The sequence below is a fragment of the Coenobita brevimanus genome, chromosome 6, assembly GCF_032717465.1.
Source record: "Coenobita brevimanus isolate Jiangsu-jjx chromosome 6, ASM3271746v2, whole genome shotgun sequence".
NCBI lineage: Eukaryota > Metazoa > Arthropoda > Malacostraca > Decapoda > Coenobitidae > Coenobita > Coenobita brevimanus.
Window position 1 is genome coordinate 35,249,780 of NC_136959.1, and position 12,105 is coordinate 35,261,884.

The window sequence follows — 12,105 nt, forward strand, 5'->3', positions numbered from 1 at the left end:
ACGCGGATAAGTTAATAAGTTTTGTGGGACAAGACACGCCGGCTTTTCTCCCCTCCCCTCCGCCCACCGCGCACTCCAAAAATGTGTATTCTCGGCTTATTTTCATCACCCAAACATATTTATTTTGCCACAAAACCCACATATTCCTATTCGTCGATGTTTGTTCTACACGATAAGCAAAACAAACACACACAAAAACACACTATATGTACGTTAGGGCCGTGTGAATAAACATTCAAGAGCATACATCTCACTTCCCAACATCGTAAATCGAATGTTTACTAATCAATCTCTACCATCATTGGAAAGAGAATTATTAGCTTTCAAATGCCAGAGGTCCCAGTTTGATACGAGGTATGGTGTTCGAGTAATAAGCAAAAAAGTAAAACCCTTTTCCGACAGACAACAGATTTTATTCATTTGGGGAGCTCTAGCGAAAAACTTTTCTCGCCACTGTTATGTTTTTATTTTATCATCCTATTAATTGGCTTTCATTTGAGACCACAACGGTGATCCTAGGCCTCATAGTTTTCTAGAAAAATGCAAAAATAAACTATGGTGTATCCACATCATGTTGTGACTGTAGGGCAGTTTCCTGCATTCTTCTGAGCTACTGCACATATTTCACCAATTCTTTGTATGCTAGATATGCACACTATATTTCACATGATTCACTGCCACTATTATTATAGCTGAATACTCACATTTGGTGCAGGCTAGAGGCAGTGTAGATTAGAAACAGTAGCACAATCTTTGTTGGTCCAATGGCAATAACGACCAGGATTGCTTCACAAACACCAAATTTCCTATTGCAAACACCAAATCTAATCATAACAGTGCCCAAACACTATACACAAGCACTACTGGTATAGTGAAATACAGTATGTTGCATGACTGGGACAGGGGTAGGAGTGGAAATTTAAAGGGAAAGAACCACACAGCACCTTCCCCACTCACAGCTCATTTGGTACTGAATAACCTGTCTGCTCTCTTGCTGGTATTGAGACCCACAGTTGCCAACTCATTACTTTTGATGAGGAGCAGGGAAGCTATGACGCCTCCAAAAATGACGCTGATCGGCCAAAAACTTTTCCTCTGATGAAAGTTTTTATGCTTTAATGACGCCAAAAGCGTCAATGAGTATAGCCACAGCCACACCCATGTGATGACAAACGCGTCATCTTGAGCGGAGGAGTAAATATAGAAGTTTCACTTCAAAGAAACAGAAAAGGAAGATCACGTCCCTTATAAAGACAGCTTATCTGCATTTCTTTGGCATTAAGAATGGCGACCAAGACAAACGATGGGCGCCCATATCTCCTGTGTGACTTGTACTTTGAGAATGTCTGGCAGGAAAGAAAACAGGGATGCCTTTTGCAGCTCGCATGGTGTGGAGAGAACATAGGGACCACACAACAGATTGCTACTTTTGCATGACAAAGTTGTGGGATTTTCTTAAATGAAACAAGTACTGTTTATCCAAATTTACCATTGGTACTAAGAGTGGTCGACAACACAGAGGATCTTCCTATTCCAAGGCCACCAACAAATGATTGTCTATTCCAGACTTCAGATGAGGATGAAGATGGAGAGGTATCTAAAGCAGCTGCCCCTGATTCTGACTTCAAATGTCAGCCAGTGGGCAAAGTACCCCATCTAGTCACCCAAGGCACTATGAACGATCTTGTACATGACCTAAGTTTATCAAAACAAAGGTCAAAACTACTCGCATCGAGACTGCAAGAATGGAACTTGTTGCAGCCAGACAAAGAGGTGATGAGTTTCAGAAAACGGGGAAAAAAATGAACATTTAACCAAGTTAGAGGGACGAGTATGCAACTCTTGCAATATCCCAGATCTGACTGAAGCTCTGGGAAGGATTCATGATCGTGATGAATGGCGACTTTTTACTGATTCCAGTAAATCAGGTCTGAAAGATGTTCTGCTTCACAGTGGGAACATTTTACCCAGTATACCACTTGTTTTACTTCCTGAAATGAAGGAAACGTGTGAATGGATGCAAAAACTACTGTTGCTTCCTGTGTTTATGTGATAGCCATGATGTGCAGCAGCACTACACCCAGCGTGAGTGGCCCCCTCGAAGTTCCTACAAAGCTGGTGTACATGAGGTACGGAACGAACCACTCATCCGAGCAGATGTCACACTTCCACCTCTTCACTAAAGCTAGGCTTGATGAAAAACTCAATTAAAGCCTTGAATATGACAGGTGCAGGCTTTGCATACCTGAAGAAAATCTTCCCTAATATTTGCAACACCAAATTGAAGGGAGACATTGTCGTTGACCAATAAATTCGTAGCCTTATGAAGGACAGTCAGTTTGATGCAACCCTCAAGGCAGACGAACTTAAGACTTGGAGGTTTTCTGGGCAGCTATCGAATGAAGAGTATTTGGAAATCGTTGATGAGCTCCTGGTTGTGTACCATGAACTTGGATGCTGCAAGTCTTTTAAAATCCATTTTCTTCATTCACATCTCATTTTTTTTTTTTTCCAGCAAACTTTGGGGATGTTAGTGACGAACAGGGTGAACGTTTTCACCAGGATATTGCAGTAATGGAACAAAGATACCAAGGCAGAATATGCGCTGGTATGTTGGCGGACTATTGTTGGATGCTGACATGGGGAACGGATGTAGAGCACAAAATGAAATAATAAAAAACATACTATAAGTACCTGTATTCACAGCGACATTTAGGCTACATACAGTGGTGGAATTACACACTCGATTCTGTTTCTGCATATTATTTTTTCATCCCAATTAATATTTCTTGATTAAAAAACTATTTCTGGCTTAATGAGGTGACAGGAGAATATTGATTTCTGACTAATGGAAGAAATCTTTCAAGGCTAAATTTAAGAAAATCTGTGAGTGATAGAGAAAAAGTGAAAATATATTTGTAATGAGCACCATCAATTTACCCCCAAATACACATCCTCATTAAACTAGAAAAAAAGTAGAAAAATGTCGAGTGGTGTAATAATACTGGGAGACTATAGCTGTCAGAGACAGTTACCACTCTCCATGTATGAGAATACTGCTGACAGGCGCAACTCAATGTATTATAATGGCTCAGAAACCATAAGTCAAACTGCAACCTAAAAGTATACTGACCTTGTGTAAGAAGAGACAAAACTTCTAACCTCAAGAAATCTATCTATCTATCTATATACCTAGGCTGCTTCCCCCAAGGAAAGGGAGGTAGCCGAGACAGGACGACTCACTCTCCATTTACTCATCCATTCAAACACATTCATTTGCATCTTAGCCCCAAAGGGGAGAACGGACAGATCCTCACCGCACCACACCGCACAAGGGTCAACTGGGCAATGCAATCAGTGACATCCGCAGCAGGGCCCGACAGCAGAACTGGTTTACCCCTGCCACATCATAACAGACCCATCCCCTTACCCGCACCTGACCTGACTAGCTGATCAGACCAAATGCGGGAGAATATCCCCTCAGGGCTGCGTCATCACTTATTCATTCACAATTTCTCTCCATTTATTTCTGTCACGCACAGCCACTCTTCCTTGCTCAACAGACATCCCTCTCGCATCCAGCGCTCTCTTCACACTGTCCATCCATCCTATTCGTGGTCTTCCTCTCAGCCTTACACCTCTCACATCAGATCTAGTTATCTTTTTCACCAATCGCTCATTATCCATTCTCTCCATATGTCCAAACCATTGCAACACCCTCTGCTCAACTCTACCAGCCATCTCCCGAACAACTCCAGTTCTCCTTCGCACTTCATCATTTCGCACCCCAAGAAATGCCTGGTTTAAATCTTGGTTTTTCCTTTGTGGAAGAGCAATTTAAAAGTGGGTGTCTGAAACGTAATAATGTCACGCATGAATGGCCTTCAAATGTTTTCCATACAAATGTTTCGAAAGTAATTTTATCACGGGACTGCCTTCAATATTCATGTATCTATGATAGTTTTAGAGTAAACTGAGGATGAAAAAAAAATCATGTTTTTTTTTTCACATTTTTGGATCTGTGACCTTGAAATACAGGTCAAGGTCACTGAAACTAGTTTTCTGTAATAACTCAAAAACCGCTGGTTAAACTGCTACCAAAATGTATTAAGATCTAATCCAGGGCCAAAACTTCTAGGACCTAGAAGTGCCTCATTTATGTTTGAGTAAATTCAGGTTGAAAACTCATAAAAAAAGAATTAAATAAATTGCCAGACGCCATGTATCCCAAACGGGGTGGCCAAGGGCTTAGAGTTAATTGTTTTACAGGGAGGGACACTAATCCTCCACCAACCCCACTTGACACGTAGGGAGAACGTTATGCCAACAGCATCTGGTGTTCCCATGCGGTCACCCATCCAAGTACTAACCAGACCCAACGTTGCTTAACTTTGCTGATCGGACGGGAACCGGTGTACTCAACGTGGTATGAACTCTTTTTTTTTTTTTTTTTTTTTACATTTCCTTGCCTCTGACCTTGAGAAATAGGACGAGGTCACTGAAACTGGTTCAGTGATCATGATGCTGCACATCCTTAACAAGAATGGTGAAAATCGGAGATGAAAATTGAATGAATAATAATAATAATAAGAAGAAGATGAAGAAGTAGAAGAAGATGAAGAAGACTATAATAATAATAATAAAAATAATAATAATGATGATAATAATAATAATAATAATAATAATAACGATAAAAACAATATCAATAATAATAATAATAATAATTAATGATAAAAACAATATTAATAATAATAATAATAATAATAATAATAATATAATAATAATAATAATAATAATAATGATGATACTAAAAGACTGTAGCTGTAGTAAAAAAACGATGGTCAAACTGCCACCGAAGAGGATCCAGACCTGTTCCAGGATCAGATGCAACTACTAAGACCAAGATTTACCCCATTCATGTTACGGTTATTTCTGTATGGAAGAGGAATTGAAAATTGTTGAAAAGTGGGGGCGTCTGAACCATCTTTATGTCACGCATGAATGACCAGATTTCTTCCACACGTGTGTTCAAAAATAATTTTATCATTGGATTTCCTTCCATGTTCATGAACCTATAATAGTTTTGGAGGAAACTAAAGTTAAAAATTCAGTATTTTTTTTATATTTTTGGACCATTTATCTTGAAAAGTAGGTCAAGGTCACTGAAGCCGAGTCAGTGTAACTGGATCATGGTACTGTATATCCTGACTAAGTGTGGTGAAAATCAGAAACAAAAGGTGATGGAAAAATAACAAAAACCATGATGATTATAAAGCTCTCCACCTATGGTAATAGATGGATATCAGTAATATAAATATTGATGTATCTCCACCTATGGTAATAGGTGGAGATCAGTAAAAACAATAATGGATACAGATCTCCATCTATGGTATGTATGGAATCTTTTTGTTAAGCATTTTACCAAGCAAACAGCATGTGGGAATTGACCTTTTTTTTTTTTTTTTTTTTTTTTTCGAAAATAATCATTATTACACTCTTAGTTTACACCTAAAATGGTGTAGAAAAAAAAAGTGCTAGTAGACTTATAAGTGTCTACTCTAGGGTCATTGGGTAAAACAAACATTTGTTTTTCATCGTCACTCAGCACATTCCCATATGGTTTCGATAATAGGATAATTTTTCCCTTCTGATACTTATGTCAATATTAATTGACATTTGCTTGGAGATTTATCCCTTCTGATACAGATATCAATAATAATTGGCTTTTGCTTGCTTATTAGGAGCACTACCTATAGAGTATGTTTTGCTGTGCTTTAACCTGCCGAGTGGCAGCAGACTTTGGACCCCCTTGGAGCCCTGGTGCCAGCCAATTTTTGACCTCTTTTTTTTATATCCTTGATAGGTTAGAAATTATGAGAAAACATGGAGAACAACCATAAAAGTACTCACAGAAGCCATTTAGGTCAATTCTGAGGTCGATGCTCTCTAACCAGGCGGCTGAAAACTTCGGAATAATGCCCATAGACTTTATTGGCCACCTCTGACACCCACTGAGGTAGGAGATCTTAATTTTCTTCATCAGTAACTATGTTATTCGAGCCAAAAACACGCTTGTTGGGAATAGAGGTGATATAGGAAAGCCTAGAGAGGCCTAGAGAGGTGCAGGATTATCCAAGCTGATTTTTTGGTGCCTAATCTGAATTTTCCAATTTTGGCAAATATATCAAATAACTGACATGCATGTATGTCAATGGCACTGTCTGCTCATAGGTCTATAGGGGTCGACACACATGTATGTTGTTGGCACAGGGTGGGTTAATCAATAGTTATGCAGTGCTGACAGGAGCATGGCTAAACATATTCTTGCTTATCAAGGGTGACTATAAGAGAAACCTTAAAGATATTGCCTGATGTAGAGACAAAGAATCAGTTTATTTAACACAAATTATTGGATTACTTTAATATTGGATCCGCTGCTAGATATGGGCTTTTGTTGCTGGTATGAATATGCAGTAAATGACCTTACTTATCATATTGTGACCATTATGATTTAAAGTTGACATACAGGATCAATGGTGTCCAGCTGTCTAATAAAAAAGGCAATTGGTACTATCAGTTCTTCATATTTGCAACTAGTCAGCTAAGAAACTGTACCTAATTCCATTTGTTTGTAACCTCCAGGCTTTTACATTTATCAGGTACATAGTTGCCAAGTAGTGTATATATTTTTGTCATAAGTTAATGGTACCCTTTAGTATCATTATGTGTATAATGTGTATAACAAAATGTTAGATTTAGGTGATGTTCAGATGACTAAAGTCATATAACTGATGAAAAGGAGATAAATAAATCCTTAATAACTGATACCACAAATCTGTTAGAATCCTATCCTTACACGCTGTAGGCTGCATGTATTACAATATTGGTGGAATTATTCTTGTTCATTTGGAAAGTAGAAATGCTTTGATGTGGGAAATTTTATACTATGTTTTGTTTTCCATACTTTAATTATATTTGACAATACCACACAATATTAATAATGACTGAAGCTGTGTCCTTGCTATAATTGAGATTAATACAACACTTAGCTAGTGTGCATATATGGTAAGATATCAATAAAACATACCTGTATTAAAAGCAAGCTTCTACACATTGCTCATATTCATATGCATTTCCAGATAATGGAACATTGATGTATAGGCCAGCTAGTACATGCAGACAGACATGAGTTCATATCTGTATGGGAGAATCAGGTTGGATTATGGGACGTGGGCATGACGTAGATTGAAATCACCTATGAGGCAAGACATGTTCGAACGGTGGTGAAGTATACAATGGAGATGGTATGAAGAGGTCGCTTTACAGACACAAACATGAAGTGGATGATCCCGTTTTGCAACATTCAGGGAAATTTAACGCTCTTTGTATACTGTAAAACAAAGATATGGAACATCCGCAGTTGAGTGCACAACAATTTAGCCTTCAGTGCAGTGCTGTGATGGCGAAGCTGCAGTAAAATAAAATACATAGCCATATACTTTCAAAGACACCGAGGTTCATGCGAGCAAAGAAAAATGTTAAGGTGAGGTTTCCATTGGCAATACAGCCTGGCTGCATATGATCCAGACTTGTGAAACACGGCGATCTTCATGGACGAAAAATACACATTCAAAAAAAATAATAGTGGCCAAGAGCCATTTTGTATGGCGACGTGTGGCAGGTATGAGTCACAAAGTAGTATGAAATTTAGCAAAGGTGACCCATCTAGTACGCCCTGGGATGAGTGGCTGTGGACTGTGATCTAACAAGTAAAAGCAGTCACCTGAACATACACAAAAATATAAACATACCAAAATGTAGTTTGTCTTCTATTCATGCCAACTCTACTACATCCCCAAGCAAAAATCATTTTGTGCACGACTGTTCACCTATTTACACAAAGCGTTTAGTCAGTAAGTGGCTAGTACATTCTGAAACTGAGGTAACTGATTGGCCAAACAAATGATGCAGCAGAACCCAACAGACAATGAGTAGGCCATAACGGTTTGGACTGGGATGTATGGGATGAGAAGATCCCTGCAACAACTTATAATCATGTGAGAACTGAATGGCAAACGTTAAAATTAAGGACTGATTATTGCTAAAGATTTGTAGCAGCAATGGTGGAGAGGTTAGGTGCAGTCATTCCACAAAATGGTGGTTGGAGTAAATATAAGATAATAATCTGTAGTAAGTTTATCCGTCTTTTATGTTTTTGGTAACTCAATTATTTTTTTTTTTCCTATATGTGTCTATCTTCTGATACAACTATGTACTTTGATGTAACTTAAAATCTGAAGTACTTTCATTTTTTCATATTTAAACATAACAAAATTATCTGATCATTTCTTCCTGTTTCATGTTTTTCACTTTTCTTGACTGACATCGATTAACAGTTACACAGCTTATTCTTGTTATATAGTCCCTCATCAAGTCACTGGTTTGACCAAGTTGAAGATCATGTACAATTCAACTGTGTGTGAGATGGTGGCAGTAGCGGTATTTGGATATAGAAGGGAATTAATGTATTTATGATACAGTTCATTCCAAAAACGTGCCTACATGAGTTATTGTCTAATCTGTTTCGGCCATACATGCTCTATGGAAACTGTATTATCCTTTTCTTTTATTTTCTTTTAGATTATAACAAACAGGAAGAGTGAAGGCTGTCAAATATACTTGCTGCAAGCAGAGAATCCAATTATTTTCAAAACACCTGCACTCGCAAAGCATGACAGAGGTTATGTTTTTTACTGAAATGTGAGTGGGTGTATCAGTCTGTTTGTGAAAAAAAATCTTTCATATTTTAACCTCATTTTAGCCAAATTGGCGCAAGAGTTGACAGTCACCCAGTGATTAAACCTAATATTTTTAGAACAGTAGGCCTAGGCCAAAGGTCATGGTCACATGTCTAGGTCAGAATTTGATTTCACAAAATAATCTTCAATTATTCTTACCTGGTTCAGACCAAACATGGAGAAAGGGGTATGGGTCAGGAAAGAACATGGGTTATTATTTTGAGAACAATCAAAGGCCAAGTCTACATGGGGGGAGGCGGTGGCTCAATCGGTAGAGAGTTGGCCTGCAGTCCTGACAGACCCGGGTTCAAATCCCTCTGAGGCAGGGAACAGTTTAAGGATTTGAATTTCATAAAATCAGACTTTACTGATCTACCAGAAGGCCCGCCGACATGTCGTAAAAATACCCCCGCTAATACCAATACACCAGTCCTGTATGAGACAGCCCTAGCATGTATTCAATATGGACGGTGGGTGTTAGCGCCGAAGTGGTGACATGTAGAGGTGTGCGGTACGTAGGAGGACTACTGGGCCTTGAAAGCAGGCTGTGAAGCCTATGCCCAGAGTCGGTCACATAAAAAAAAAAAAAAAAAAAAAAAAAAATGACAAAGTTAATATTCAACCAGTATCTGTGTGTGAACAAAATAACTAAAAGAGCTTTGAACTTAACTAGACCATCCTTGGTGGATGTATCAAGGACCACCAAACTGGTTGACGTGAGTAGCCAAATATTGTGCTTGTCCTTATCTAAGTCACCCGTTCCCATACACACTCTGTAACCACTTGTATGTAACCAACTGCAAACCAGTAGTGTGAAAGTGTGTTCTAAGTGGTGTGTACATGACCTATTGTCTTAGGTCTAGCCTAGTTCAAATTCTGCTTACATAGTGTTTTACCAGAGAGAGACAGGAGCAGCCAACCTCTGCCCAGCAGATACAGGAGTGGTATGGTGGGGGCAAGACTTCTGCAGCTCTTGTGTAAATATTTATCTGCAATATAACACTGGGCATTGGATTTACCTACAGTACATTCCACGAGTGGTCAAGTAACAAGTGGTGGATGGCAACTGGGATAAACATCATTTCACGTCTCCTGCAGGCAATCTCAGTGCAATGGCCCCCCTGCCCATACTTCGCACGATGGCAGTCTGTTCCTGCACTCAGCCTCCAGCCTACCTCACTGCCCTTTCACACGACTTGTGGCAGTGTTTACTACATATTTTTGGTGCGGTTCTGTTGCGGTGAGACCTTCAACCCACACCTACTCCCACCTACTTCTATCCCGTCACAACCCCAGTAAGTCCTTCCTCACCAAACTATTACTCGCCTCAGTCACTAGTCTTGCATAACCAACCATCACGTTACCACACCCTACCATGGTTTAGTGATGTAACCCCCATCATATCCCCAGCTGCTCCCACCACAGTGAGCCACCTACACCTTCCCACGCCCAGTGATTCACCGCCACCAAGCTGCCCTGACGTATTAAGGAGGGAGTTTGGGCAATCACGGTGCTCTGCGTCACAGTTTTCCTCTACTGTCAGCTTCCCATCTTGCTTGGTGTCTCAGTGACTCCCGGCTACATCACCGTCTACTCTTACCCATCAGTGCCTTCCATGGGAGGAGTTTGCCATCACATGCTACGCTAGTCTGCCTTCGAAAGAGCAACCGTTTTCTACCCACAGTATACTGTGAATAATTACTCTCTTATGTTAATATCTATATAATTTCTTACATCATCTAGCCATTCCATTCTTTCCTATAGAGATTGTGTTTTATCAGAACTCTTTCATTTCTCAAACTGCATCTCTTTGAAACTCCCCTCCCCAGAGTAGTTTCCCTCAAAACTTCAACCTACGGCTGTTCAAATCCAACTGTCACTTTTTTTTTTTTTTTTTAATCAATGGAAGACACCTGTAATCTGGTGGATTTTATTTTTTCATTTGTTTTTCCTTCCTTTATTGTTATATATATATATATATATATATATATATATATATATATATATATATATATATATATATATATATATATATATATATATATATATATATATATATATATATATATATATATATATATATATATATATATATATATGTGTGTGTGTGTGTGTGTGTGTGTGTCCTTACCTAATTGTTCTTACCTAACTGTATCTTTATAGGAATTGGTCAAGCTCGTAATGTCCCGTGTATTAAACCTTTATTATCATACATATCCTTAAATTTATGAATGGTCTTGGTACACACTATTTCATTCGGTAGTGCATTCCACTGATCAATTGCCCTATTTGGGAAACTGAATTTCCTTACGTCTTTATCACCTCTCTCTCTCTCTCTCTCTCTCTCTCTCTCTCTCTCTCTCTCTCCTCTCTTTCTTTTTTCTTTTTTCTTTTTTGTAGCGTCCTCTTGCTGACGCATCCCTATAGGTTATATACTGTTATGTCTATTTCCTCTTTTCCAGTGACGCATTTATATGGCATAATTATGTCTCCTCTTTTTCTTCTCTTGTAATGTTGGTAGGTTCAGTTTTCCTACTTTTTCTTCATAGCTCAGATCCCTTAAGCATGGTACCCATCTTGTAGTGGCCCTTTGTACTTTTTCAATCTTATCTATGTGTTTTTTGAGATGTGGATTCCAGGTTTGGTCTGATGAATTATGTTATTAGCTTTCTCAGCATGTCTTCATTTATATATGGGAATGCTATTCTCACGTTAGCAAGCAGTGTCTTGTTCCATACCTTCTCATTGTTGTGGTCAGCCGGAGATAGTCTGTTATTGATAACCACTCCTAGGTCCTTTTTTTTTATATGTGCTGAGTTGAGCTCCCTAGCTTATAATCCTAGTCTGGTCTTTTTTTGACTTTTAGCAAACTTAATTACTTGGCATTTGTCCACACTGAATTCCATTTGCCATCTACTTCTCCATTCATGAGGCTTACTTAATTCTTCTTGTAGCAATCTGCAAGAGTTTATGCTAGTAATTTCCCTTTGTATTTTTGCGCCATCGGTAAACATATTTAGATAGCCTCCAATTCCAGTGTTAGTGTCAGTGTAATTTACATATACTAAAAACACAATTGGTGCCAGAACTGAGCCCCTTGGAACTCTGCTAGTCATTTATCTCTATGGTGAGCAATTTCCCCTTGGTACTGTTCTCATTTCCCTTTTTCTGAGAAAATCTTGCATTGAACAGTACAGATTGCCTTGGATACCTCCTTGATGGTACTATCCATCTATCTATCTATATACCTAGGCTGCTTCCCCCAAGGAAAGGGAGGTAGCCGAGACAGGACGACACACTCCCATTT

At 38.8% G+C, this 12,105-nt stretch overlaps 1 pseudogene; it reads right to left on the minus strand.

Annotated features, from left to right (window-relative positions):
- Positions 1-4,324: 4,324 nt before the first annotated feature.
- Positions 4,325-4,440, minus strand: LOC145402981 (5S ribosomal RNA; annotated as a pseudogene).
- Between the last annotated feature and the right edge of the window lie 7,665 nt (positions 4,441-12,105).